This window comes from Pongo abelii, chromosome 21 (assembly GCF_028885655.2).
Source record: "Pongo abelii isolate AG06213 chromosome 21, NHGRI_mPonAbe1-v2.0_pri, whole genome shotgun sequence".
Lineage (NCBI taxonomy): Eukaryota > Metazoa > Chordata > Mammalia > Primates > Hominidae > Pongo > Pongo abelii.
In genome coordinates this window covers 4,361,040-4,387,089 of record NC_072006.2, presented here as the reverse complement: position 1 = coordinate 4,387,089, position 26,050 = coordinate 4,361,040, and the positions used below count along the sequence as shown (strand labels likewise).

General features: G+C 39.8%; 1 protein-coding gene across 2 annotated transcripts in view; it reads left to right on the top strand.

Moving 5' to 3' along the window:
* Positions 1 to 1,015: 1,015 nt before the first annotated feature.
* Positions 1,016 to 26,050, top strand: part of PAK5 (p21 (RAC1) activated kinase 5) — a 301,165-nt gene continuing 276,130 nt past the window's right edge. Inside the window, 1 exon segment of one of the 2 annotated variants that reach the window (NM_001134045.1) lies at positions 1,016 to 1,284. The gene's annotated coding sequence lies outside the window, so the exon portion shown is untranslated. 2 annotated transcript variants of the gene reach the window in all.

Below are 26,050 nucleotides of genomic sequence, written 5' to 3'. Positions count from 1 at the left end.
GAGACTTCAAGAGTCTGGGAGGGCAGTAGGCAACTGGGAAGTTCAAGTTGAACCGCAAATATCGTTGCAAACTTCAGCCCAAACATCACTGAACACAAAGGCCTGCCATCTCTTGGTACAAAAATGCGCTCTATGTTTGTCATAATCTGTCAGCTTTCTTAACTAGGCAAGCCCAAGCTTGCTATTAGATGTACAATAAACACTTTGATGCCCAGTCTGAGTTTTTGTCCCAGCTCAGGAAAGGCAAAGGGACAGCCAAGGCAGACTGGTTCAGACTTGACCAGGGCAGCTCATCCAGCAACTGGCTTACTAGCCAGCTAGCAAAGTGAGCATGAAAAAGTCCAGGAATCCTTCTTCCCCTGGGCCTTCAATTCTAAATCAGACAGCAGCTAAGGAGAAGCTGGGTGGTCACAGCCTAGCCCCAGGAACACTCCTTCCAGGGAAGGCTCAGCAACCCCAGGCTGGAGGAGTCTCTGTGGACACGAGAGACCATTGCTGGGCTGGCGGATTGAAGCATAGCCACTGAGAGGTCACAGATAAGGGGTTCTCTAGATGTTTGCTACTCAAGAGTGGTGGGAGAGCCAGCAGCAGCATCACCTGCGAGGTTGTTAGGCTTGCAGAATCTCAGGACCCAGCCAATTGAATCTGAATCTGCATTTTAATTCACAGGCACATTAAAGTTTGAGAAGCACTGGTCCAGGTGGTGGCAAAGAGGCCAGCCCACTGTTCTGCTTCTCAGCCCCTCCTCCTCCCCACCTCTGCTAGCCTTTTAAGCAAAACTCAATCCTGCAATGGTCCTGAACAAAATTTCTGCAAATCCCGAGTGTTGGGGGAGAGGGCGTGCAGGAGCTGCCCCCGCCGGGGACGACTGGGAGTAAACGTGATTGGATTGGTCGCCTGCTCCAGCTCCGGGATCCTGCACCCTGAGTGTAGACACGCCCCCCGACCCTCCCCCTCACCTCCACCCCCGGCCGCCGCTACAGCCTGCCTCCCGCCGGCTGCCACGAAAACCCGGAGCAGCTGCGTACGCTCATGGACAGTCCTCCGAGGGGCGAAGCCGGGCAGCTGGGCATGCTCAGTAGCTGGGGGAGGTTTGGGTGGAGAGTAGAAAGCTGTGGCTCTGCCTCCTACCCCCTCCCGCTGGCCCCCGCCCCCCTTGCCCCTACCCAGCCAGTAGTAGTTCCCCAGCGTGCGCCCGGGGAGACCGGGAACATGGCGCTGGGAGCGCTGTAGCAGCTGAGAAGGGGCTGAGGCACCGCCGCTTCGCTGACAGCCGGCCACCAGGTAGGCAGGCGCGCCTGTCGGGGCTGCCTGGGTGGGTATCCGCGAGAGGAGAGGAGCCTGCGGGGATGCGCGCCGCTGGTACCCGGAGCATCTCTCTTTGCCGGGAGAGGATGCGAAGAGGACCACTGTGACAGCGCGATCCTGCATCTCCTAGGAGATGCAAAGGCTAGGGACCTGCTGCCTGGAGGGTAGGGATACGGGACCGCCCACCCTCAACCCATGCGCTACTATCCAGCCTGGGCTCTCTACCAACCAAATAAAGGATGGTTCCATTTTGCTGGGCGGGAGGGCGTGGAGGAGAACCCCAGATTCCAGCCCTGAGAGCGTGCTGATACCCCGAACCGCTCGCAAGCCCAGCACCAGTTCTTTGTGTGTATACAGCAGCGCACGCCCTGGGGGTGCCACGGCGCTGCTTTTCCCGAGAAGTGTTGGACATATTGCCAGAGCAGGATTCCCGTATGGTTTTTGTCTTTTGGCAGGTGTGGACTGGAGGATACAATAGCTGAGCCTTTATGAGGCTGTGTTTTCCTTTGTTATTTGTGTGTGTGTGTGTGTGTGTGCGCGCGCGCGTGTGTGTGTGCGCGCGCGCCTTGTGGGTTGTAACGGAGAGAGAGAGAACTTCTGCTTGTGGGCACCGTTGTGGGCAGGGCGTGGAAGAGGATCTCGGTTCCAAACTCTTGTCAAAATTGTGTGCCATGTCAGCCTCCTAGAGGGTAAACTTGATAAGTCCAGGGATCATCACTGCTCAGTTTGGAGGATAAGCGCGATCGCCCTTCTTGAAACCATGTGTGTGTATATGGAGCTTTCAACTCGGGCTGAGTTAATTGGTCAACATTAGATATCAATTAAGGGAACCTGAAACGCTGAGGCTATTTATGGTGGTCTTTTTATGGCCAGAATAATAAACAAAAAGAAAAGTTGGCACAAAGCCAGAGTAAAGTGTCATTGTTAATAGTTGATGACAGCTTGAAAGACTGAACACACTTTTAGGAAAATCAGGAAACCTGGCATTCTACGGAGTTCTACCAAGACATAGCCACAAGGTCTTAGGTAACTCACAAAAATCTTCTAGTGCAACCGCTTCTCTTCTGGGACTTGGAGGCTGTAGACACTCTTTCTCTTACCTGATGTAGGTGGACAAGATGCTTTTTAGAAGTCCCTCCTACACTAGAATTCTATGAAATTGACACCTTATAATAAGAGCTGTGCCACCTTAGATTTGTGTATCTGTTATATTCAACAGCACAACAACTCAGTGTTGGGGAGAAAGATAACCAGGTTAGTTAGGGAGAAAGGTAAATTTAAAGCATGGGTTTATTTTTTGCTTTATAATATAAAGGATGGGCATCTTAGAATATGAAGTTTGGAGACAGTTTCCTCTGCACTCACACTATTTTTATAGTCTTGTTAGGTGGCGAGAATGAGTCAGTATCATCAAAATGAAGTGGGGGAATACATAAGGAAAATGCATTTAAGTAAATTAAAGCCATAAATGTCCAGTCTGATAATACCTTGACTTGGAGTACGTATGTGCAAGGCAGATGCACTGCTAAATGGACGCAATATAAGCCAATGGCAGGTTCCTTGGTAATGTTGGCCTTAGACTAAAAATCTTGTGTTCTTCTGTGAATGGGTAGAGATTGTACTAGATATCTGCAGCTTGTTATTTTATTAATAAATATGTTTTAATTGCTGTTAATTAGATATCAGTTGAAAATTGATATCTAAGCATTGAATCAAATTGTTATCTAAGCATTGAAAATCTAGTCTGGTAGTGCCTCTCCACTCTGTCAGGACCTGCTGAAATGCTGTAGGTATGGCAGGCAGGTGTTTGAACTCTGACTCTTCTATGTTTAGCTTTGTGAGTCTGGGAAAATTATTTAACTTTCCTAAGCCTCAGTTTCCTCACTTATAAAACAGTCCTCGGAATAGTAAGACCTATCTAGATGAATAGATGTATGGATTAATCATAATTTAAACCACCAGGAGAATGGTGGTGACCGTTACGAGTAAGAGAGAAATGGATATTTACTGAACCTATGCTATGTGCCCTATATAATGATTCAGGCTCAAACATGTTAATTCCCTTAAATTTCCCAACTATATTAGTTTCCTAGGGCAGTTATAACAAGTTACCAAAAACTGGGTGGCTTAAAACCACAGAAATGTATTCTCTCATGGTTCTGGAGGCTAGAGGTCCAAAATCAAGGTGTTGTCAAGGCCATGCACCCTCCAAAACCTCTAAGGAAGGATCCTTGCTTGCCTTTGCCAGCTTCTGGTGGCCCCAGGTGTTCCCTGGCTTGTGGCAGCATAACTCCAATCTCTGCCTCTGTATTCACATGGCATCTTCCTCTCTATCTCTGTCCCTGTGTCCAAATTTCGCTTTTCTTATACGGACGTCATTCATATTGGATTTAGGACCTGTTCCTTATTCAATATGACCTCATATTAACCAGGTTACATTTGCAAATGCCTGATTTCTAAAAATCATATTCACAGGTTCTGGATGGGCATGAATTCTTGGGAGACACTCTTCATCCCAGTACACCAACATCCCTATGAACTGTGTTTAATGACAACATTAACATTATGTTAGCACAAGAGCAGAAGGTAAAGATAGAGTAGCATGGGTTCAGAAAATACTTTAAAGATTATTTAAGGGAACTAACCTATTTGCGGCTTTATATACACAACCATTGTAGGGAAGAGCAGAGTTCAAAGGTACCTCATTTATGCAAGACAACCCAGGACCTGGGTCTTCTAGAGTATCTCAAACATACTGTGTCCCAGTTGATTTGTTGATGTTGCCTTCCATCCTTTTTGCTACCCTTCCAAGCAAATGCAAAACAAACAAAATGAATTAAATAACAAAAACAATAATAGCAACAAAGATAAGCTAACAACTTTCTAGTCCTTCTTAACCTGGTAAATGGCACCACTGTCCATGGAGTGGCTTTAACCAGAAACCCAAGAATCACCTTTGGCATCTCCTTTCCCTTGACCCTCCACATTTAAAACCATCATGCCATCTTATAAATGCTATTTTCTATATAGATCTCTAAATACATCTTGATAAATTCTTTCTATCCCCACCACCACCACTATCAAACTGCAAGCTATCATCTCTTACCTGGACCACTAGTATAACTTCCTAACAAGACCCCTGATTCCTTGCCTGGCTCTTCTAATCCTTCATCCAGAGCAGATAGAATAATGTCAGTTCCCTACATAAAATACCACCCACACACCTGGGACAGATTCCAGAGACTCCTAGAGCCTTTGATACTTGGCCAGCCTCATATTGTGCATCTCTTCCTCTTGATGCTGTCACACTGACCCTCTGTCTGTTTCTGGAACATCCCCAACCATCTTCCCTCTATATTTTGCCAGTCTGGGTCATACTCATCCCTTGGGCTTCCTTGACCTCTCTTCTCCACCAACCCAAATCTCTCATCATCCTTTTACTTTTATTCCACAGCACTTATTCCAGTTTGCAAATGCCTGTTTGTTTGGCTATGTCTGTAAGCTCTATAATGGCCATTTATTTTATGTCTTATATGCAGAAGGTGCTCAATAAACGTTTGGCGAATGAGTGAAGGAATGAATACTCTGCCTCATAGCATTTTCCTGTGCCAACTTCAAGATCTGATTTTTAGAAGGTTTTTTTTTTCTAGTATAGAAAGAGCAATTTAGAACCTTATTCTGACTTCAAAAGGAGAGTATTCTTGGCTTTAACAAATGCATCTTTTAAGAACTGATTTAGGCTAGAAGTTAAGAATTGAGTCAAAATATTTTTTTGGCAACTGAGGTTTTTGTAAAAATACATCAATCAGTCAACAAATATTCTGCAAATATTTATTGCATGTTTATATTTGCCATGCTAGGCCCTTGGAAGACAATGGTGAACTAGACTTTCTGTCTTCTGGAAATTAATAGTAAACAATAAATAATAATCATTATGTATAATAATAAATAAGTAATACATTTAATTATTTGTTGAGCTTCTGTTATATGCCAGTGTCTCTTCAATTCCTGTCCATAATCATCACTATAACCCTCTAATCTTTCCCAATAACACAGGACCCCACACTTACTAGGAGCACAACAAATATTTTGTGAATTAATAATTTGTTGGTACTATTATTCTGATCTTTTGAAATAGGAAATGTATGCTTATCTGGGGAAAAAGATATCTGCTCATATATAGAAGAGCACGGAATTGCTTTCTCACTATATCTAGGTGGGCAATGTTTTATTTTAAAAATCATCCTGGCCATTATCTCTGGAGTTAAATTAGGAGACAAATTGCTCTTTATATGGCAACAAGTTCCTGGTGTGTTTCTGTCAAAATTCTGAATTGTTTTATTTCGTTTAATTGTCTAAATTTGTCCTGTTTAATCCAAGTGAGAAGTGACTTAATGTCTCTCATTCAGAGCCCTTTTTGTAGTTTTGAATAGTAAGACTGAGTGCCCAAGGGAAATGAATGTAGTTCAACAGAGGAACACATGTTATGTTTTAGATTTCTAAAGTGGCTTCAATTTCAGACCTTTATATTAGTCTCATAAAAGGGTGATTTTTAAAAATAAATAGTAAAATAGCATTTAATGCCTATGCTTAAGTAAAGTTTTTAATATAAGTAACCAAAAATTAGACAATGTGCCTTGATTTTGTTTAAAAGTGATGGATACACAATGGGATCAATTAAAACCTAAAGGAACTAGTACAAAATTTCAGTAAGGTTTTTGGTTATAACATACGTGTTCAAAAATCGATGGCCACCCAAAATGCCAGTGTTTTACTAACTAAAAAGTAGAATGGAAAATGATTCTATTCATGAATTCACAAATATATAAATTGAGTAAGAAAAATAGGAAACATGCATAAAATACTTGTGAATAATAAGAAATACATAAAAGCCTTTGTAGAAAGCTGTACAATTTTACTCAAACCAATAAACTGAGAAGCAAACAAAGAAAGACATGCTTTGGTAGAAAGATGAATATTATGAAACGGTTATTTTTCCCAGATCAATTATATAGTTTTATTACATTGGGATTTGGGAGGACCTTACAAAATGATTCTAACATCCATCTGGAAGAATCACTATATAAAAATAAAAGAAAGCTTTTCAAAAGAATAGTAGTGGTGGTGGGGGAGGTGAGTGGTGGTGGTAAGATGGGAGGTGGTGGTACATACAGGTGGTGTGGGGAGTGGAGTTCTGGGGGTGGTGGAGGTGGGGGGAAGTTTGATGGTGGAGACGAATACATGAAGGTGGTGGGATGAGGTGGTATGGGTGGGGGTGGTGGGTGGTAGATGTGGGTGGTGGGGGGGTGAAGGTAGCTAGATGGGAGCGGTGGTGGTAATGGGTGCCATAGTTGAAACAAAAGTAAATTTGATCATTGACTACAATCATTATAACAATGTAGTACTGGTGTAAGAATTGATTAATAGCTCAGTGGAATAGAAGAGCCTGGAAACAGATTTAGGTCATTCTTAGAACCAGAAATATGACAGAGAAGGCATTATGAAACAGTGAGGAGTATTTGACAAAAACGTCATGGAAATTGGCTAAGTGTATAGAAAGCATTCAACTAAGAACCTCTGTTTACATGACCCTCCAAACAAAATTCTACATAAATTGATAAGTTTATATGCAAGGTGGAAAACAAAGCTAGAATAAAATATTTAACGAATTTTAGGGGAAGTACTTTTTAAACATAAAATCAATGGGAAGAATTACAGCGCAAAATGAAGATTTGAATATATTTTAAACTTTCATATGCAGCAATGCATGCATTTTAAACAGAACAGAATCATGGAAAACAATATTGACACCAAACATGACATGACAGTTCATGATAGCCCTGAGCAACTCTTGCAAATCAGTGAGTAAACAACAGCACCCCAATAGAATTGTCCAAATATCTGAATGCATAATTCAAAAGGAAGAAATAAAAGACCAATGCACACGTTTAATAAATGTTATTACTATTAATCACAGAAATGCAAATTAAAATAACAATGAGGTGCCGTGTTTTATGTGTTAAATAAGTAAAAAATACAAAAAATAAACTCAATACTGGCAAGGATGCAGTGAGAAGGACAATCTCTTTCATTACTTGTGGTGGGAGGGTTACATAATACAACCTTCCTACAGAAAAGTTTAAAAATACTTATCAAAATGTCTGCCAGGCACGGTGGCTCATGCCTATAATACCAGCACTTTGGGAGGCCAAGGCAGGTGAATCACTTGAGGCCAGGAGTTTGAGGCCACCCTGGCCAACATGGGAAAACCCCATCTCTACTAAAATACAAAAAAATAGCTGGGTGTGGTGGCAGACTCCTGTGATCTCAACTTCTTGGGAGGCTGAGGCAAGAGAATCACTTGAATCTGAGAGGTGGAGGTTGCAATAAGCCAAGATCGCGTTACTGCGCTCCAGGCTTGGGTGACAGAGTGATACTCTGTCACCATTAAAAAAAAAAAGAAAATTGCCAAAAGCTTTTAAAAGTTTAAATTATTTGACATACTATTCCTCTTGTTTTTTATTTTATGTTTTCTTTTGTCTTTGGTAAGGAAGTAGTTGCAGGTAAAATTGTGTATTGTAATATATTTCATAGTAATAAAAATTAAAAAGAACCTATATAACTAGAACTTGGGAGCTTGGTAAAGATATTTAAGGTCCCAAGATAACAGACTATTATATAGGTATTAAAATTAATTATTTTGAAGATTATATAATGACATGAAACAAACTTCACCACAATTTTAAGTGGAAAAAAACAAAATGCACTACTACATATATTGTATTGTTAATATGTGTTTTGTGAAATGAAAACATCATGCAGGTATATTTAATAAAACAGAAAAAAATTAAAAAGTTAGGCAATCTCTGGGTGGTGGAAATATGGATGGCTTTTATTTTGTTACACTTTTCCAAATTTTAAAAACTAGTAGACCGGGCGTGGTGGCTCACACCTGTAATCTTACCACTTTGGGAGTTGGATGTGGGTGGATCACTTGAGCTCAGGAGTTTGACACCACGCTGAGTAACATGGCAAAACCCCATCACTACAAAAAATACAAAAGTTAGCCGAGTGTGGTGGCGCACACCTCTGATTTCAGCTACTCAGGAGGCTGAGGTGGAAGGAATGTCTGAGCCCATGAGGTGGAGGTTGCAGTGAGCCAAGATTGCGCCACTGCACTCCAGCCTGGGCGACAGAGTGAGGCCCTGCCTTGAAAAAAAAAATTAGTCAATGATGTGTTGTTTTATGAATCAGAAAAAAACCCCCACTATTTTACAAATAAACAGTGATATACATTTAGGTTGTAATTATTATTTTATGTAACAAACATTCATTGATTATATCTTGCGTCAGGGGCTCTGCCAAGTGTATCAGCAATGACTCTTAGATTGCATGCGAATGAAAGAAACTCTGCCTAACTCCAGCAAAAGGAATTTACTAGAAGGATATTAGGTAGCTAAAAGAATTGCCAGGAATGTGGCGGGGGATGGGGAATCCCAAACACACGCGCGCGCGCGCACACACACACCCCAAAACAGCTTGGAAGCAGATGAAGCTAGTCAGCTCCAGGTCTAGATATCAGGCACTTTGGAAACAGACTCCAGCCAAGAATGACTTGTTCAGAGCTTGACCACAGTCCACTGGCTGCTATGCTTGGGGTTCTTCCCCCACACCCAGCCCACTGGGCGTGGGATAGGAGGGAGGGGGGTGCCTTGATTAGTCGACCCACTACCCCTTTCCAATGAAAGAAACACAAGAGATGTGATGGATGCTAAAAAGCCAAAACCAAACCAAAACAAAACAAAAAAAGACAACAGAAATGCCCGTTACCCTAGGACTTAGGGTTAAACAGGGTTGAATACCACTCATCCCTCTCTTCGCCTCCCATAGGAAACATTTGCTATGACATGGGAGTTTAACTTAAGGTTCATGGTCTAATGTTCACTGTGATGTGCATCATTGAAGGTGCAATGTGGGTGCCCCACACAGAAGGTACTTTTTCCTCTTGGAGCCAGTAGTGACATGTCAGGAAGAGTGTGGCTTTTCAGCTTGATCCTTATATACCAGCAGGAATTTTGAAAGGAAGGTCCCGTTTTCTCAGGTAACAGAAAATCCTAGAAAGGTATAATCTGAAAGAAACAATGAAGCAGAAGCAAGAGGTATAATTTGGAAATAGGTCAGGCACCAACACAGGTCTAGCCTTCTTTTCTGAATGATCTTATATTCAGCAAGCCCAATAGTCATGTTTGAGTTTGGTTCACCATGAATACCAGCCTCTTGGTTCAATTAACTTTGGTTGATAAAGTTATTATTAACTAAATATTAAAAGATCATATTTAGATCAGTGCATATTCTTACTGCAGTTCTCATGATAAATAGGAAATGTCTGTGGCTGTCCAGGCAACTTAACAATCATGTTGTTGCTTTTATAACTCTTTATAAACTTTTCTGTGAAGAAAGATGACTTGTAAGTGGAAGAGAAAAAAGAGGTAATTGTTCTTCACTTGCACTAAAAACAGGACAGAGAAAATAATCTTAAATTAGCAAGAGAGGTCCCTGTCCCGGTCACTGCATATTAGAGGGCTCTGCTACTCTGCACTCCAACTTCTCAGCACCTGGACAGCCCTGCTCCTCTGCAACAAAGACCCCGCGTTTCCCCTTGAGCCCTTTGCCTCCTTCTGAGCCTTGCTCTGCATAGCTGGGACCTTGGAATTCACTGCTCATGGGGCTCCTGGGCCCAATGGGGGCTGAAAAAAAGACTGTTGGTGGGAGGTGTAAGTGGAGCTTGGACTTGTGGACTTTGTAGTCTCCACACAAGTGCTGGAGGCCATGGTAGAAAGAGAAAGGGATGGGGAGGGGAGCAGAGACTGGGTCTCCTTGCTTTGCTATGTTCCGGAATTTAAGTACTCTAAATTTAAATCTGGCTTCTACGTTGTTATGAAGGCATATTTGTTAAGCCAGGAAGATATAACACATTTAAATTAACATTTTTTAGCTTGATTTATGGTATTTAAATATTGAGATCTGTAACATGTGGGACTCCTTTTGTACTCTTGTCTCTCAAATGTTAGGATCAGGCCTGCTCAGGTAACTGTTTTAGAAAGGTAACACTCAATTGTTGAGACACACATGCATAATTAGCTAATCATGCAACAGCAATGTAGATTATAAGAAAAATAGATTATACTTTTTGTGACTAAAGCTAACATATTGAACAAGATGGGTTAAGCCCACATCCAAGTATTTTACCTATGTATATTAATTAGTCTTCATAAGAGCACCATAAAATAGGTCACTCAAGGCAAAATATCATGCAGCTAGATAGAGTCAAGAAGCTCCGGATCATCTGAATCCAAAGGCCATAAACGCTGTGGTATACAACAATTCAATGGATAAGAAAAGTTTTCTTTGAGGTCCTTGAACCTCCGATAATTTAAAAGTCACTGGATTAATCAACCCACTTTGACTCTCCAATACTCTCAAATCCTCAGATTCAGCATTTCTGTTCATGCAGATTTCCTCATGAAAAGGGAGAGTAAATGAATGGACTGCCTTGCGGTGTTTGGTATTGTGATTAACTGAATGTTCCAAACCAAAAATCAATATTTGGTTGCTTGTATAAGAAGCAAATTTAACTTACATTTTAAAACAGATATCCAGTTGTGGGATTTCCTTTGATAATTTTCAATGGAATTACCATTGTGTCATTGATGATAAAGGTAAATTGGCCATAAGGAGTACCTTTGTTTCTCTAAAGTACTGGTTCATACCCCTACTACTCTTCTACTACCCTATTTTCCAACTGAACCAAGAAGACTTTCTGCAATCAATATTGGTTCCATCACTTTTGATAACAACTTACATAATGGGGGAAGGAAAGGAAGAAGGGAGAGAAGGGGAAAGAGAAAAACAGAGAGAGAGAGAGAGAAACTCCCACCTTTGGTTCCAAATATAAGATCTCTGATAGACACAACAGTTATTAGCTTCATTTCCAATTAAAATTCAAGTTTGGCATACTATTTAAGAAATTCTTTAGCTATTTTCTAGAGGGAACTTCATGTGTTTGCTTCTAATGGTCACTGGAATCGTGCAAATGGTGTTTGTATAATACTGTTTTTTTAGCTAATTGTTTTTAGCTGTCAGCTGTGTTGCCCCCTTATTTTATAGCTACATTACAGTTTACTGACCCAGGAAGTGAACTTCCTGGAAGAATAGAAAATTCACACTTTATTTGTTTAAAAGAAAGATTCTTCCTCTAAAGTAGGAACAGTTGCTATGTGGGTATGATTTAACTTCTAAAAATAAAAACACTGATGGAGGAGGGGGATTTAAAAAAATTTACAGAAACAACTTAGAGTTTTTCTCATCCTGGTGGTTTTTAGGACAATGTTCTCTCTTCTCTAGGTATTAGAGATAGAGAAACAAACAAACAAAAAGAATTTGCCAATAATATTTGAATAATAGTTATTCACTCCTTGAGTTAAGTAGTGTTTTAACCCTTTTTGAGGGTTTTTAAGATAACAGGTACCTACCTGCAGGTTGTGTGCTCTCTCTTTCAGAGTCCAAGTAGAGTCTACTCTTCTCCCACCCTTACAGCCAAGCAGTATCTAAATTGCAACTTAGCTGGGCGCGGTGGCTCACGCCTGTAATCCCAGCACTCTGGGAGGCCAAGGTGGGTGGATTACCTGAGGTCAAGAGTTTGAGACCAGCCTGGCCAACATGGTGAAACCCTGTCTCTACTAAAAATATAAAAAAATTAGCTGGGCATGGTGGCGCACGCCTGTGATCCCAGCTACTTGGGATGCTGAGGCAAGAGAATCACTTGAACCTGGGAGGCGGATGTTGCAGTGAGCTGAGATCGCGCCACTGCACTCCAGCCTGGGCGACAAAGCAAGACTCTGTCTCTAAATAAATAAGTAAGCAAATAAATTGCAACCTAAAAAACATTTTTTGCATGTGCCCTTCCCTGTCTCCACTGCCAGTCCCCTTTGCATCTCTCAATTAGATCTTCTGTCAGTCTGCTATCTGTTCTCTTTCATTCCTACCCCCAAAATGATCTTCTGTTATCTGAGTATCACCCCTTCACTGAAAACTTTCTATCCAGCTACCACCTTCCCCCACCCCGCCCCTCCCCCAAAATCCTCCCACATGGTTCTAGATTGTTCCTCTCAAACAGTCATCACAATGTTTTGTAGATTTTTTTTTTTAACTTCCTTCTTGCACTAAACTGGGAACTCTTCTAAAGCAGGCATCTTGTTTCTTCACCTTTGTATCCCTAGCACCTGGCTTTACACCTACACATGTCAGGTCTTTAATAAATGTCTATGGATGAATGGATATTACCCAGGCTAAAAAATTTGAATGCAAATGTGAAAAGGCGGTGCCATGATTTAAAAGGCCACTCAAGGCAAAATATCACGCAGTTAGATAGAGTCAAGAAGCTGAGTCAAACCCTGTATCATCTGAATCCAAGGCAATCAATGCTGTGGCATACAGCAACTCAGCAGATAAGAAAAGTTCTGTTTGGAGTCCTAAACAAAAATTGGCTAATCTAAAATTAACTAATCTAAAAGTTATCTCATCCATTTTCTTTAAAAACACACAAACTAGTTTCACACTAATACTAGTTTTCTATTTTCTGTGAATAAAAAAGAGGTAGAGAGAAAGATTAAACCCTCTACCTGTTTCTTGTTGGAGAAAGACAAAAATTCCAATATTGGATATGGGTATAAGGTAGAGATTCTAAACACATGGAAAAGAGAGAAAGTGGTGAAGCAAACTATAAGCTGAGAGCTGGCCTCCCCACAATAGAATAAATAAACTGAGCTTCTTGAAAAACATTGAGAATAATTATTTGATTGCTAGATGCAGCATAACACCTACTGCTTTATTGTCCCAGACCTGGTATGAATATGCCTAATTGGTGGTGTGATTCCTGCCCAATTATCACTTGATTTGTATGTTGAAAGCTGGGGTTTTATATGGTTCTGCCCAAGTCTTCGGCACCAATATTTCCATAGCGACAGATGCACTATAAAATGAGGAAGAAATCGGAAAGTTTGGGAGAGAAATAAATCAAAGCGAGTGATCCCAGCAAGAGATTCCCCAGGGTGAGTCCCAAGGGCTTTTCAGGCTTGTAGTCAGATATATTTGCGGCAGAATTCTCAGAGATAGAAGATTCTAGGATGATAAATGCCAGGGATTTTTTAAAGCAATATATGGATACTATCTATGACAGCAGTTACCTTGTGTGCTTCAGCTTGGATTTCTAAGGCAAGTTCCTGTGTTGGCATATTAGGAGTCTACACTGGTCGAAAGAATCACTTACCAGTTAGAGTCTACTAACCCCTAGGTAACAGGATATGAAAACTGGAGATTTTTACTATCTTTGAAATCGAATTGAGCTATCCTTTTAAAGCTGGAAGGTGTAGAACGCTGTGAATTCTATTAGGTACTAAATATTTGACTATGTCAATTTAGAGCAGTGTCTAATTTTGTGGTATAGATGTGTTCTGTTTAACACAGACAGTGTGAAATTTCCCAGAAAAAAAATATAGATTTCTGGCTTCTCTTATTCAAAAAATCACACACACAAATACAGACACATACACATAGTTGCAAAATTTGTCAACACTGACCATTTTTCTTCATGGCAATCATTTGCTGTAGCTGAGTAGCAGCTGCCTCTAACATGGATCGGTCATGGAGTCTTCACTTTGTCACAGTCCCCATCACTCCCTACTGCCTATAATCAGGCCATTTTAATTGTTTATGTTACCCTCTTGGTCATTAAAGTCTTGAATTTATAACCTTTGAATTTGAGTGAATATAATTCAAATTATAACCTTTGAATTGCTCTATATTTTTGGATCATTTTATCCTCATATATTGTGTCTTCTTAATCTTGCTTCCCAAAAATATGGACCAACTTATTTAACAATTTAAATATAAGGCAAATGACATTTTAGAAAGATGCATTTTAAAAATTTTATCCTAGAAAAAAAAATTAGAAGTAAGACTTTATGCTGGTATGAAGTTTATTTAAAAGCATAGAGTTTAGAGATATTTGGCGAAAACATTTGCATAGTTAAATAGGCTGCTGCAACTACTTTTTCAATATTTCTTTCAACACTGGACAATTTTTTAAAAATTTCTGTTGTGTTTTATTTGAACTAAACTGAAATGGAAAAGAAATCATCTGGTTTTAAGCCTGCTGGAAGTAGGGATTATCAAAACGCAAAAGGATGGTATCATACTTCATGTGATATTGTCATCTGGAAAATATAAAACATCCATAATGCAACTGTGCCCACAGCAGTGAAGTAGAACCTTATAAATGATATGCATTCTATAGAATGGCTGGAAAAATCTCAAAATCAATATTGGAATCACCCAGGGCGACTAAGAATAATAATATCACTGTACCTTACTAAAAAATAATGAAAAACAAGTGAGATAGAAAATTCCAGAGTTGTCCCTAGAGTTTTTATTTGCTTGGGATAGAAGGGTGATAACAGTAGCTTCCCATTTCTTTTCAGACCTCAATTTTATTTTAAACACAGAGCACAGTCCACCCACTGAAAAGAATTTTCTTTTCTACAAAGACCAGGGTGTGCAATGACTGTGAATATCACTGTAAAACAGAAGAACATTTGGCTCTAAGTTACTCACTTAACTAGTAGGATTAAAACAAGATAACTGGATCTGTCTATTAGGGTGGTGTCTGTTTATGTCTGCTTTCTCCTGTGAAGACTAGATTAAAAAATAGGAAACAGATATTACAATGAATATTCCCAACGAGTCGCTCACCCATTCAGCAGCTGCACCTTGAGTACTATTCTGCTTACTTCAGGTGGCATGTACCATGAGGAGTCATATCAATGAACATAGAAGATAAAAATGTTCTTCTGTGAACATAGAAGACAAAAAAAGAAGGAGAGACAGACAGGAAACAGCATAATAAATAAATGTATAGAATGCCAGAAGGTCATCAGTGCTTTATAAAATAGAGTGGGATGAGGGAAATCAAAAGGGCTGTGATGGGTGGCAGTAAAGGGCGTGATTTTAAATAGGATGGTCAGAATAGGTGTAATTGAGAAAGTGACATTTGAAGGAGGAGAGGAAATTGCCATGTAGATACACATGGGACAGCATCCCAGTTAGGGATGGGGACCGTTTTTGCAGTGCACTCCAAATTTCATATGATTTGTCTGCTGCAAAGACCCTCACGTTTTTTCATTTGGAAGTAGAATTTTAGTGCTGGTTGAAACCCTAACCTCATTCTAATGCTGCTAAGGACACCATTGCTCCAGAGCTGCCAATTCTTCTCTAGATAAACCATAACTGCCTTTTGGAAATTTTTTTTAAGAGACAGGGCCTCACTTTGTTGCCTAGGCTGGTCTTGAACTCCTGGCTTTAAACAATTCTCCTGCCTATGGCCTCCCATAATTATAATTATGCTGTAATTATAGGCATAAGCCACCACACATGGCCTTCCTTTTGGAGATTTAATATTCTTTTTCCATTTTGGTTTAATTCAAATGAAACACAGCAGGGATATTTTTGAAACTGTCTAATGTTTGAAAAGTATGGAATTATGACACATACTAGGTATTTGTTCAGTTTTTTGTTTGGTTATAGAAAGAAAAGATGTGCCTCAGAGTTAGAACAATGATTGAGCAGTAACCAAGTTCTTTGAACATGTATTATATGCCAGATATTTTGTTATATATTTTGTAAACACTATCTCATTTAATTCTTGCAGTAGGCTTATAAGTTAGGTGTTATCACTATTCCCATTTTATGCCTAGTAAATAGCAGATTGTGCTGCCTTGCTCTGTTGATTAAGATTAATCTTCTACAAGCATTAAAAAAGGTAAAAAATATTTTCTCAAGTTCTAAGTGTAATTCCTTTAATTTCCTCTATTTCAGTTAGGATATCCCCCCAGAAACAGACCTTGAGGCAAGGATTCAAGAGCAAGTAGTTTACTTGGAACGTTCGTGGAATACCATTAAGAGAGAGGGAAAGTAACACATAGAAGGAAAGTTTATTAGTCTGTTCTCACACTGCTAATGAAGACATACCCAAGACTGGGTAATTTATAAAGGAAAGAGGTTTAATGGACTCACAGTTCCACATGGCTGGGGAGGCCACACAATCATGGTGGAAGATGAAGGAAGAGCAAACGATCGTCTTACATGGTGGAAGGCAAGATTAATTGTGCAGGGGAACTCATTTATAAAACCATCAGATCTGTGAGACTTATTCACTACATGAGAACAGTATGGGGGAAACCACCCCCATGACTCAGTTATCTCCACCTGGCCCCACCCTTGACATGTGAGGATTATTATAATTCAAGGTGAGATTTGGGTGGGGACACAGCCAAACCATATCAGAAACTGTCAGTCCATTCCTGCTGCTATAACAAAATACATTAGACTGGGTACTTTTTAAAAAATAGAAATTTATTTCTTATAGTTCTAGAGGCTTGGAAGTCCAAGATCAAGGCACCAGCAGATTCAGTGTCTGGAAAGGGCTTCTCCTCTGCTTCAAGATGGCATCTTGTTGCTATGTCCTCCAGAGGGAAAAGGATGAATGCTGTGTCCTCACATGACAGAAGGGTAAAAAAGGGATAAACTTCCTTCCTCAAGCTTTTCTTATAAGGACACTAATCTCATCTATGACAGTGGAGCTCTGATCACCTGATCACCTCCTAAAGACACTTAGTATAATTACCTTCAGGTTTAAGTTCCAACATGTGAATTTCAGAGGGACATGTACATCTAAATCATAGCAGAAAGGCTGCCAAAATTGGAGTATTAAAATAGAGGAACTGGGAAATAGTATAAAACTCATGCCTCCAAATCAGTCCACCCGAAGGGGAGGGAACTGAGATATTTATATACCAACTCCCATCAGTCATTAGTTGAAGGCTGTTCCCAGAGAATGTTAGTTTCTCTGTACTTCCAAACTTCTGCCTGCCAAACTTCAGAGATCCTTTAGAAGTTGTTGTAAGAAAAGAAAATTTATCTTCTGCTAGTCAATTGTGAGCTATTGATTGGGCAATTTATTAGTGTAGACAAGAGCATTCCATGTACAGTGGGTAAAAGAGCATTGAGCCAGAGTGTTAAGTTGCCCTCAAAGTCATTTCCAAATGAACAAGATGATATAACTATAGGGGCTCAATTGTACATAATTAAGCAGGGAGCTGTTATTATAAACGCATCTAATGTTGAAAAATGAAACAGAAGTAAGGCTACAACTGACCTTGTAATGAAACAGAAAGATAAAATATTCCTGAGAGTAAATCATTTGCCTGTGTAATGTAATGTAATTGCTTTATTTTATTTATTTATTTTTTTGAGACAGAGTCTCACTCTGTTGCCCAGGCTGCAGTGCAGTGGCAGGATCTCAGCTCACTGCAACCTCCGCCTCCTGGGTTCAGGCAATCCTTCAGCCTCAGCCTCCCAAGAAGCTGTGACTACAGAGATGCACCACCATACCTGGCCAATTTTTTGTATTTTTAGTAGAGATGGGGTTTCACCATATTGCCCAAGCTGGTCTCGAACTCCTGAGCTCAGGCAATCTGCCTGCCTCAGCCTCCCAAAGTGCTGGGATTATAGGCGTAAGCCACCACACTGGGCCTGCATTCTTGTAGGGTACTGGTGGACCAGTTGATAAGCTGTATCTTCCATGGCATTATTTGGGAACTCTATATCCCCAAAGATGTTGTTCATGCCCATGATCATTTTTAGGAATAGCTATCTTGAAACTTGGGAAAGCTGGAGAATATATAATACAAAATGATTTTGAGTCTGTCTTGCAAGAAACCCCAAACCAAAAATAATTTTGCATGGAGAAAGAAGAGAATGTAACCAGTATGCTGAGAGCAGAAACGCAAGTGTTAGTCCTCTGTAAGTGTGGATAAACAGTAAATGTCAGTGAATTTTAACTGAGTGATAAAGTGTATTTGATCAGGAAAAAGTGAAGAATGGATGTTGGGCAGTTAGCAGCCTGAAGTAGGATCTCAAAAATAACCCAGATGGCTTTCTTGATGAGAATGTATCAGTTGAGGTCATTTAGGATAGTAGAGACGGTATTTTAAAATTGTGGAGCAAGAAGGGGATCCAAAGTTAGGTCATATCAGTGATTGCCAATAGGATATTCAGGTTAGGCAGGCTACAAATTATTGTGTTCTGAAAATAATCACAGTTAACCTTGGACTTGAGATATGGGTGGGTTTTAAGAAACTCATCATCTTTTTTTTGTTTGTTTGACAGAGTCTCACTCTGTTGCCCAGGCTGGAGTGCGGTGGCATGATCTTGGCTCACTGCAACTTCCGGCTCCTGTGTTCAAGCAATTCTCTTGCCTCAGACTCCCGAGTAGCTGGAATTACAGGTGCCCACCACCATGCCCAACTAAATTTTGTATTTTTAGTAGAGATGGGGTTTCACCATGTTGGCCAGGCTGGTCTCAAACTCCTGACCTCAGATGATCTGCCCGCCTAGGCCTCCCAAAATTCTGGGATTATAGGTGTAAGCCATCGCACCTGGCCATTATCATTGGTATGGACAGGAAACCTGTTTTACACACGAGAGGGCACCATGGGTGCTAGAGTTTCCCACTTGGGGTAACAGAAAAGTGTTCAAAATTTCTGGTGTTCCTAAAAGAATAAAGAGAAGAAATTTGGGGAGAGCTATCAGGGCTGGAGGAAGAGTGGTGCTTAGGGGCTTTGCATCACTGACATTGAGCCTTCCTTTACCACCTTGGATTACTCTAATTGTTGAACCTGAGTGTTACAGTTCTGCTGTTCCCCTGGTTCTCATTTCAGGGCTCCCTATTCAGTTCCTTTATATTCAGGGCCTCCATGTTACACAACTTCAGAGGACAACAGTCACATGCGAGGTGATTCCACTTTTGTTGTGCCTGCCTTGGTCCATACTTTGTAAAATGGGTCACCTTTCTTCTTAATTATGTGTGTTTTGTTCTCCTTCTTTGTCCCATTGGACTGGAAGAGGCAGGAGGGAAGAGGCTAAATTTTATCTAGTTAAGTTAGAGCATCTTGCATAGCACCTTCCACGTAGAGTTGCTCAATAAATTTTTACTAAACAAATGAATTCAATAAGAATTCTGTGACCTACTGAGACTTATATCTCCTTTAATCCAAATAGCAGCCCCATGGGGTACATATTGCCTTCATTTCTCCTTGGAGGAGATGAGGAGTAGATCAATGAATGGAGGCAGTGAGTAAAAACAACTCTTTCAATAAAAATAGGTTGTGGCCCAATTTAATTAGACTCTAAAATAAAGTAGGAGAGGCCTTCTGCATATAGGGGAAATCTGAGTTTTATAAAATGCATTTAAAGAAAATAAGCTTTCCTTCTCCTTATTTTTAACTCTCAAATTCATTTTCATGACAGTTGATATTATGAGGAGGAAATAATGAATCGATTTTCTATAGATTAAACTTGTCTTTGCAGCTGGATGTTATGGGAAGCAGGGAGTATCTTCAACAGGATTCTTTTGTTTGAAAGGGACAGAAACCCGACTCAAAGTGGATCAAGAAAACTAGGAATTTGTTGACCTGTATAGCAGAAACATCCAGAAATACAGTTGGATAGGGAGCTCAAAAACATTATCCTGGTGCCATTTCTTCCCCATCTTTCAGCTCTGAGTGTTTCTGTATAGTTTTCTTTCTCGGGCAAGCTCTCTTATTTTCCTGGCAACATGGACAGTCCCCCTACAGCTCTTGGGTTTAGATCCTACTGATCTCAAAATCCAGCACAAAAATACTCTCTAGCCCAATAGTTACAACAAAAGTCTCAGGATTGAATTTCAGTGGTTCCAATATAACCTTTGTGGGTCATGTGCCAGTACCGGTTCCTTGTCTAATTACTGTAGCCTGGGGAATGGGTGACTTTTGTATTCCCTCCTGGGTCGAAACCAACCCCTAGAGTCAGAAATCAGAGTGGAGTTACTTTCTCCCAAACCACCTTGGTAGAGAATGGGGGTAGAGAGGATCTGCAAGGATTATCAGGAGGCCATTATCAGAAGCATAGCAAAGAATGTGATCAGGCAAAAAAAAAAAAAAAAAAAAATGTTTTTAAAATGTTCATTAGTGTAGGTAGAAGTAAAATTGAGCAATGTAATTATAGTCTCCACAAAGATTTCTGACCCAGTGAAATTTTTCTGGTCACATGTTTGTTGGCCCTAATTTACTGGACTGATTGCATTTGAAAATATCTATCTTTTCCTGGAAATGAACTATAAGTTACCAAAGACACCATACAGAGATTCTTTAGCCCTATCCTCTTGTGATCTTAGCTCTTCATCTTTGTGTCCTATTTTGCCATTGTACTGCTGCTTCTATTTTGAAACCTTGGTAAGAAATAGATTTGTGTTGGTATAGTGATTTAGTCTGAAATTAAAATGAAAAATCATTTGCATATTCAGAACCTTACTTAATGGGAGGAAAATCGGTGATAAAATTGCATCCTAAACATTTCTCAGGGAAATGAACTTATAGTGAGTTAGTGAGGACATATTGTCATTAAAAGGTAACATGAAATGTATGCACCCAAGCCCTCAACTTATCCTGATGCTTTCTTTCTTTGGCTTTCTCATGCAGAGTATATTTTCTCTCAGTGATTTGAGTGATTTGGTATTATTTCGTCCTATATAGCTTCATGTTTTACTAGATCAATTCAACTTTTGGACAAGACAAATTGGAAAGTAACTTTGGTAGCTACTATATGTTATTTGGCTGATATTATTTAGTTGAAATGATGTCCAATACCCTTGTTTGTTTATATTTGCAGTCCTTCATACCAGCCTGTGTTCTATTTTTACAGTGATACAGCTATCATTTTGTTTGGTTTTACATGTTCATGCATTCTAGAGAAAGTGGAAAACTTAGAAGCCTAATTAATGATTGTCTTCTGGACCTCTGAGACCATGTTTCTAGTGTTTTCTGTGGAATATTATCAGGTATAGACTTTATGATAATTTTCAACCATTCAGAGATTAAATATTAAATTGCCTTAGGAATATTAGGGTCTGTGTGCATCTGTTCAGATATATTTGCTTTCCCTGGAATGCTTTGAATTCTTGGTTTTTGCAGATTATCAGTCTCCACCAAGATTCATCCTTGTGTGATACTGTTCCCATGTTGATGGAGGGTGTTTCAGTGATACTCGTTAAAGCAGAGTAAAAAATACTTTATTTAGGACCATCATGATAGGTAGAGGGACCAAGCAATGAGATTTCACAGTGAGGGACAGAGATTGAGCTTAACTCTGAACACAGCATGGACCAGTAGTAATTTATATTGCCAAGGAGCAGAGTAGGAGTGGATGGAAAATTACCAAGAGGAAACATCTGGGTAAGGAGGATGGCTAAACTGACCTAACGGGATTCTTGCTTAAGACAGTCCAGGGTGATCAGACATACCTGAGGAATAGTGGAAGATGAGGAAGAATCTGATCAGATATGGAGAGTGATCAGATGTCAAGGTGGAGGGATTTTGGTAAACTGACTTAGCAGGGTATTTTGTTAAAACTAAATTTTGTAAGGAAGTGAACAGATACCAAGGGTGTTTATTCTGAATTTGCATTTCTTCTTTTGTGTTTCTTTTAAAAAAATCCTTCTTTGATTTTACAGCAGAAGGAGTTGAGTATTTGTTTTAGACAAATAAAAGCCGGATTTTATGTGACAAAGATAGCTGATGACCCATAGCTGTTCTGTGTTCCTATGAAGAAAGTCCCACTGCCAGAGATTGGTCATGCCTGGCCTTCACCAGGTGTGACCTCATTAATTGAGAATTGATAGCTTTGGAATTTGACATAAATCACAGAGTGTGTGCAAAGGCAGTTTATGTAATGGGTAAGAGATTGGATTATGGACTTGGCAAGCATGGATTGCAGACCCTGTCCAGACCACTAGCTGTGAAAATTGTTCAAATTTATTAGTTTCTCTAAGCACTGATTTCCTAAGCATTAAAAAAATATTATTAGGTACCTTGTTTGGGCTGCTGTGGGTTGCCATCACCCCATCCAAAATATGACTCTGATTTACTTTCTACATATTTTTTTCACTATCTGAAATTATCTCGTTCATTTATCTGTTTATTTTTTGTTGTCTTTCTTCTTCACCAGTAAGATATCTTTCCCCCAAGACTAAGGATCTTGCCTATTTTGTTTGGCTTGCTATCTCCAGGGCCTGGCACATATTAAGAGATCACTATTGTGTGTGTTGAAGGAAATGAATGAATAAATCAGGCTTAGCAGAGAACTAGGCACTTATTAGTGATCAATGAATGTACATTATGACATTTGCTGGTACCTGCAGCTCTTCTATGTGTAGACTTGAAAGTCTTTCATTTGGATAGGATTTAAAAAAAAATTGTACGTATTTAAAATCATGGAAACTGAGAGTTTGAAATTGTAGTTTTGAGACTCCAATTCAGCCAAAAACTGTTATAATGTTGAGTGTTCTTATTTACATAATTCTTTTTTAAATTATTATTATAATTTAAGTTTTAGGGTACATTATTTACATAATTCTTTATTTTTAATTTTTATTATTTATTCACTTAGTTAGTTTTAGAGACAGGATTTCACTATGTTGCCCAGGCTGGATTCAAACTCCTAAGCTCAAGTGATCCTCCTGCCTCAGCCTTCCTTGTAGCTGGGCTATAGGTGTGCACCACCATGCCTGGCTTGTATAATTCTTAAACTCATATTATACTATAAGTTTCCTCCTTTAAAGAAATACCAGGTCTCAGCAGTTAGTAGCAGACACGAGATTCCAGGTGTCCCATATTCTCCATACATTGCATCATCTGCATAGTAATGGTTATAGTAGAAAAAATAGAACTGATACCAGTAGTAATAGTCATGGCTGCTGTACTAGTCAGAGTTCTCTGGAGAAAGGAGATTTATTATAAGGTATGGTATTGGCTCACATAATTATGGAAGCAGAGAAGTCCCATGATCTGCTATCTGCAAGCTGGAGACCCAGTCAAGCCAGTTGTGGGGTTCAAAAGCCTGAGAACCAGAGAGAAAGTATGGATTCCAATCTGAGTCAGAATATCTGAGAACCAGGAGTGCAGAGAGCAGGAGATAAGACTGATGTCCAGGCTCAAGCAGTTAAGCAGAGAACAGGTTCAACCTTCCTCTGCCTTTTTGTTCCATTCAGGCCCTCAGTGGATTGGATAATGCCCACTCGTGTTGGGGAAGGCAATTCACTTTACCCAGGCTGCTGATTCAAATACAAATTTCTTCTGGAAATACTCCGATGGACATACCCAGGAATAACATTTAACCAGAAATGTGGGCATTCTGCGATCCAGTCAAGTTGACACATGATGTTAACCATCACAGCAGTTAACCTTTATTTCGCTATTAATGGGACAGATAACGGATAATATAATAACCCTATGAAGTTAGCACAATTGTAATTCCTGTATTTAATTTTAATTTTTAATATTTTAAATTTCCCAGGAACATAGATTCAAGTTGCCCTGAATATATGCTCCCTATAATCACATATTTCAGATGATAAAACTGAGGCTTTAGAGAAGTTAAGCAGTTTGCCCAAGGCCACACTGCCACTTTCTGAACCCAGTCAAGTCTCTCTCCAGAGCCTGACCTCATAACCCTGAAGTACTGACCCCAGAGTTCCAATCTCCTATAATTCAGAACTTTCATGAAATCAGACTGACCTTTAGACACCAATGACTCAGAACTGGGGAGTTCTATTGTAGTGTGACTTTGGGGCTCTCTGAATGGTGCATGTAATTTCTGTTTTACAGAGCAACCTTCATTATGAGAAGCTGTGTGTCTGGCCTGAAGGAAGGGAACACTAGAGAAGGGGCTGGTTCGTTTGAGTTATGTGACAGTCTGGCAGGAACTGTCATTTGGCATGTGAAATAGAAGCATATTGGATTTTATTTTCCCCTGAGTAGGTTGGTGGGATTAAATTTAATTACCATTTTAATAAGCAGAAGAAAGGAACAATTCCAAATAGTAGAAACAAAAAGAATTGCTATGGTAGACCACTAATCATTAGAAAGACTTATTTTTGAATCATGAGGGACCACAGTGAGAAAAGCAGAAAATTCAGAACACAGAGAATTATAACCAACGGGACCATTACAAAATTATACCTGAACGGCAGTTTGGCCTATGAAAGTAATTACTGTTCCATGTCAGAGCTGGGGAGGGTCTGTCTTAGGGGATGAAGCAATGAGGATGGCCCAAACCTGAGTGTATGGATTTGTAGAGCTGCTTCAGAAGGGAGGGATGGCCCAGTAATGTCAACTGAGGCCTAATCATGACTTTCTTCCCAAGAAACTCCAAGGACTACACACATGCATTTCAGTTTTCACTCTGTGTTCCTGAGGAATGATGGCAGGCATTCATATTCATATTTTCAGTGCAGATATTAAACCAGATTTATATAGTGCTATGGTTTGGATATGGTTTGTTTGGCCTTGCCAAGTCTCTTGTTGAAATTTGATCCTCAGTGTTGGAGGTGGGCCTGGTAGGAGGTGTTTGGATCATGGGGGCGGATCCTTCATGAATTTTTTGGTGCCATTCTCGAAGGAGTGAGTGAATTCTCACTCTTATTTTCTGCAAGAACTAGTTGTTGAAAAGAGCCTGGCATCTCCTCCTTTCTCTTTTGCTTCCCCTCTTGCCACATGATCTCTGCACACAGTAGCGCCTCTTTGCCTTCCACCATAAATGGAAGCTGCCTGAAGCCCTCAACAGAAGCAGGTGCAGGTGCTATGCTTCTTGTACAGCCTGCAGAGCCATGAGCCAAGTAAACCTTTTTTCTTTATAAATTACCCAGCCTCATGTATACTTTTATAGCAACACAAACAGACTAAGACATATGGCTAGCAATATAGATAGCAAAAGCATCACATGACTTCCAGGTGTCCACCCTCGTGTCATTGCTGTTGCCTGCACAAATGCTCAAAATATGGCATTTGGGGATTCTGAATCCAAAAATGATTCAGGATAGTCAGATTATGAATGGACAGACATTTTAGTAAGAATTTAGCTGATTTGTTTTTCTTATATATTTATTTTTTATGTATGTATTTTATGAAAGAGTGACATATGATATAAAGCTCTGACTCAGTAAATCTAAAAGAACACTTTTACAAGGTAAGCTAAAAACTCTAATAGTTAACAGTGTTGTGATATTTTAATTGGCAACTCTTTTTTCTTTCTCAGTGATTCCTAAAATAATGGTGCATCTTGCAATTCTTGGTGTCTTGGTCAATTAAATTCTTGGTCAATGAAACATGGCAATATTAACCACAATCATTTTTTCAAGGCATGCTAGACACAGTGTTAAGCCCTTCATGTGCATTGTATGATTTATTTTCATTCTCATTTCACTGATGATGAAACTGACTCAAACAGCTAAAAAAACCTCACAAAAATGCCCATCATTTCATAACAATTCCTGTGTAGAATCTTTCAACGGCCTCACTTTGGATCTAAATAAAGTGTAAACTCCTTGCCTTGTTTATAGTACCCTTTTCTATCATTGTCCTACCCACTCCTCCCACTTCATCTCATACCATTCTCTGCCTGGCCATCCTGTTTAAGTCCACTGCAATTGCACTTGCCATTCTACCTGCCTAGAATGCACTTGACCAAGAACCTGATGGACCTGGCTCATTCTTGTTTTTCAGATCTCAGCTTATATGCTTCCTATTCAGAAAGG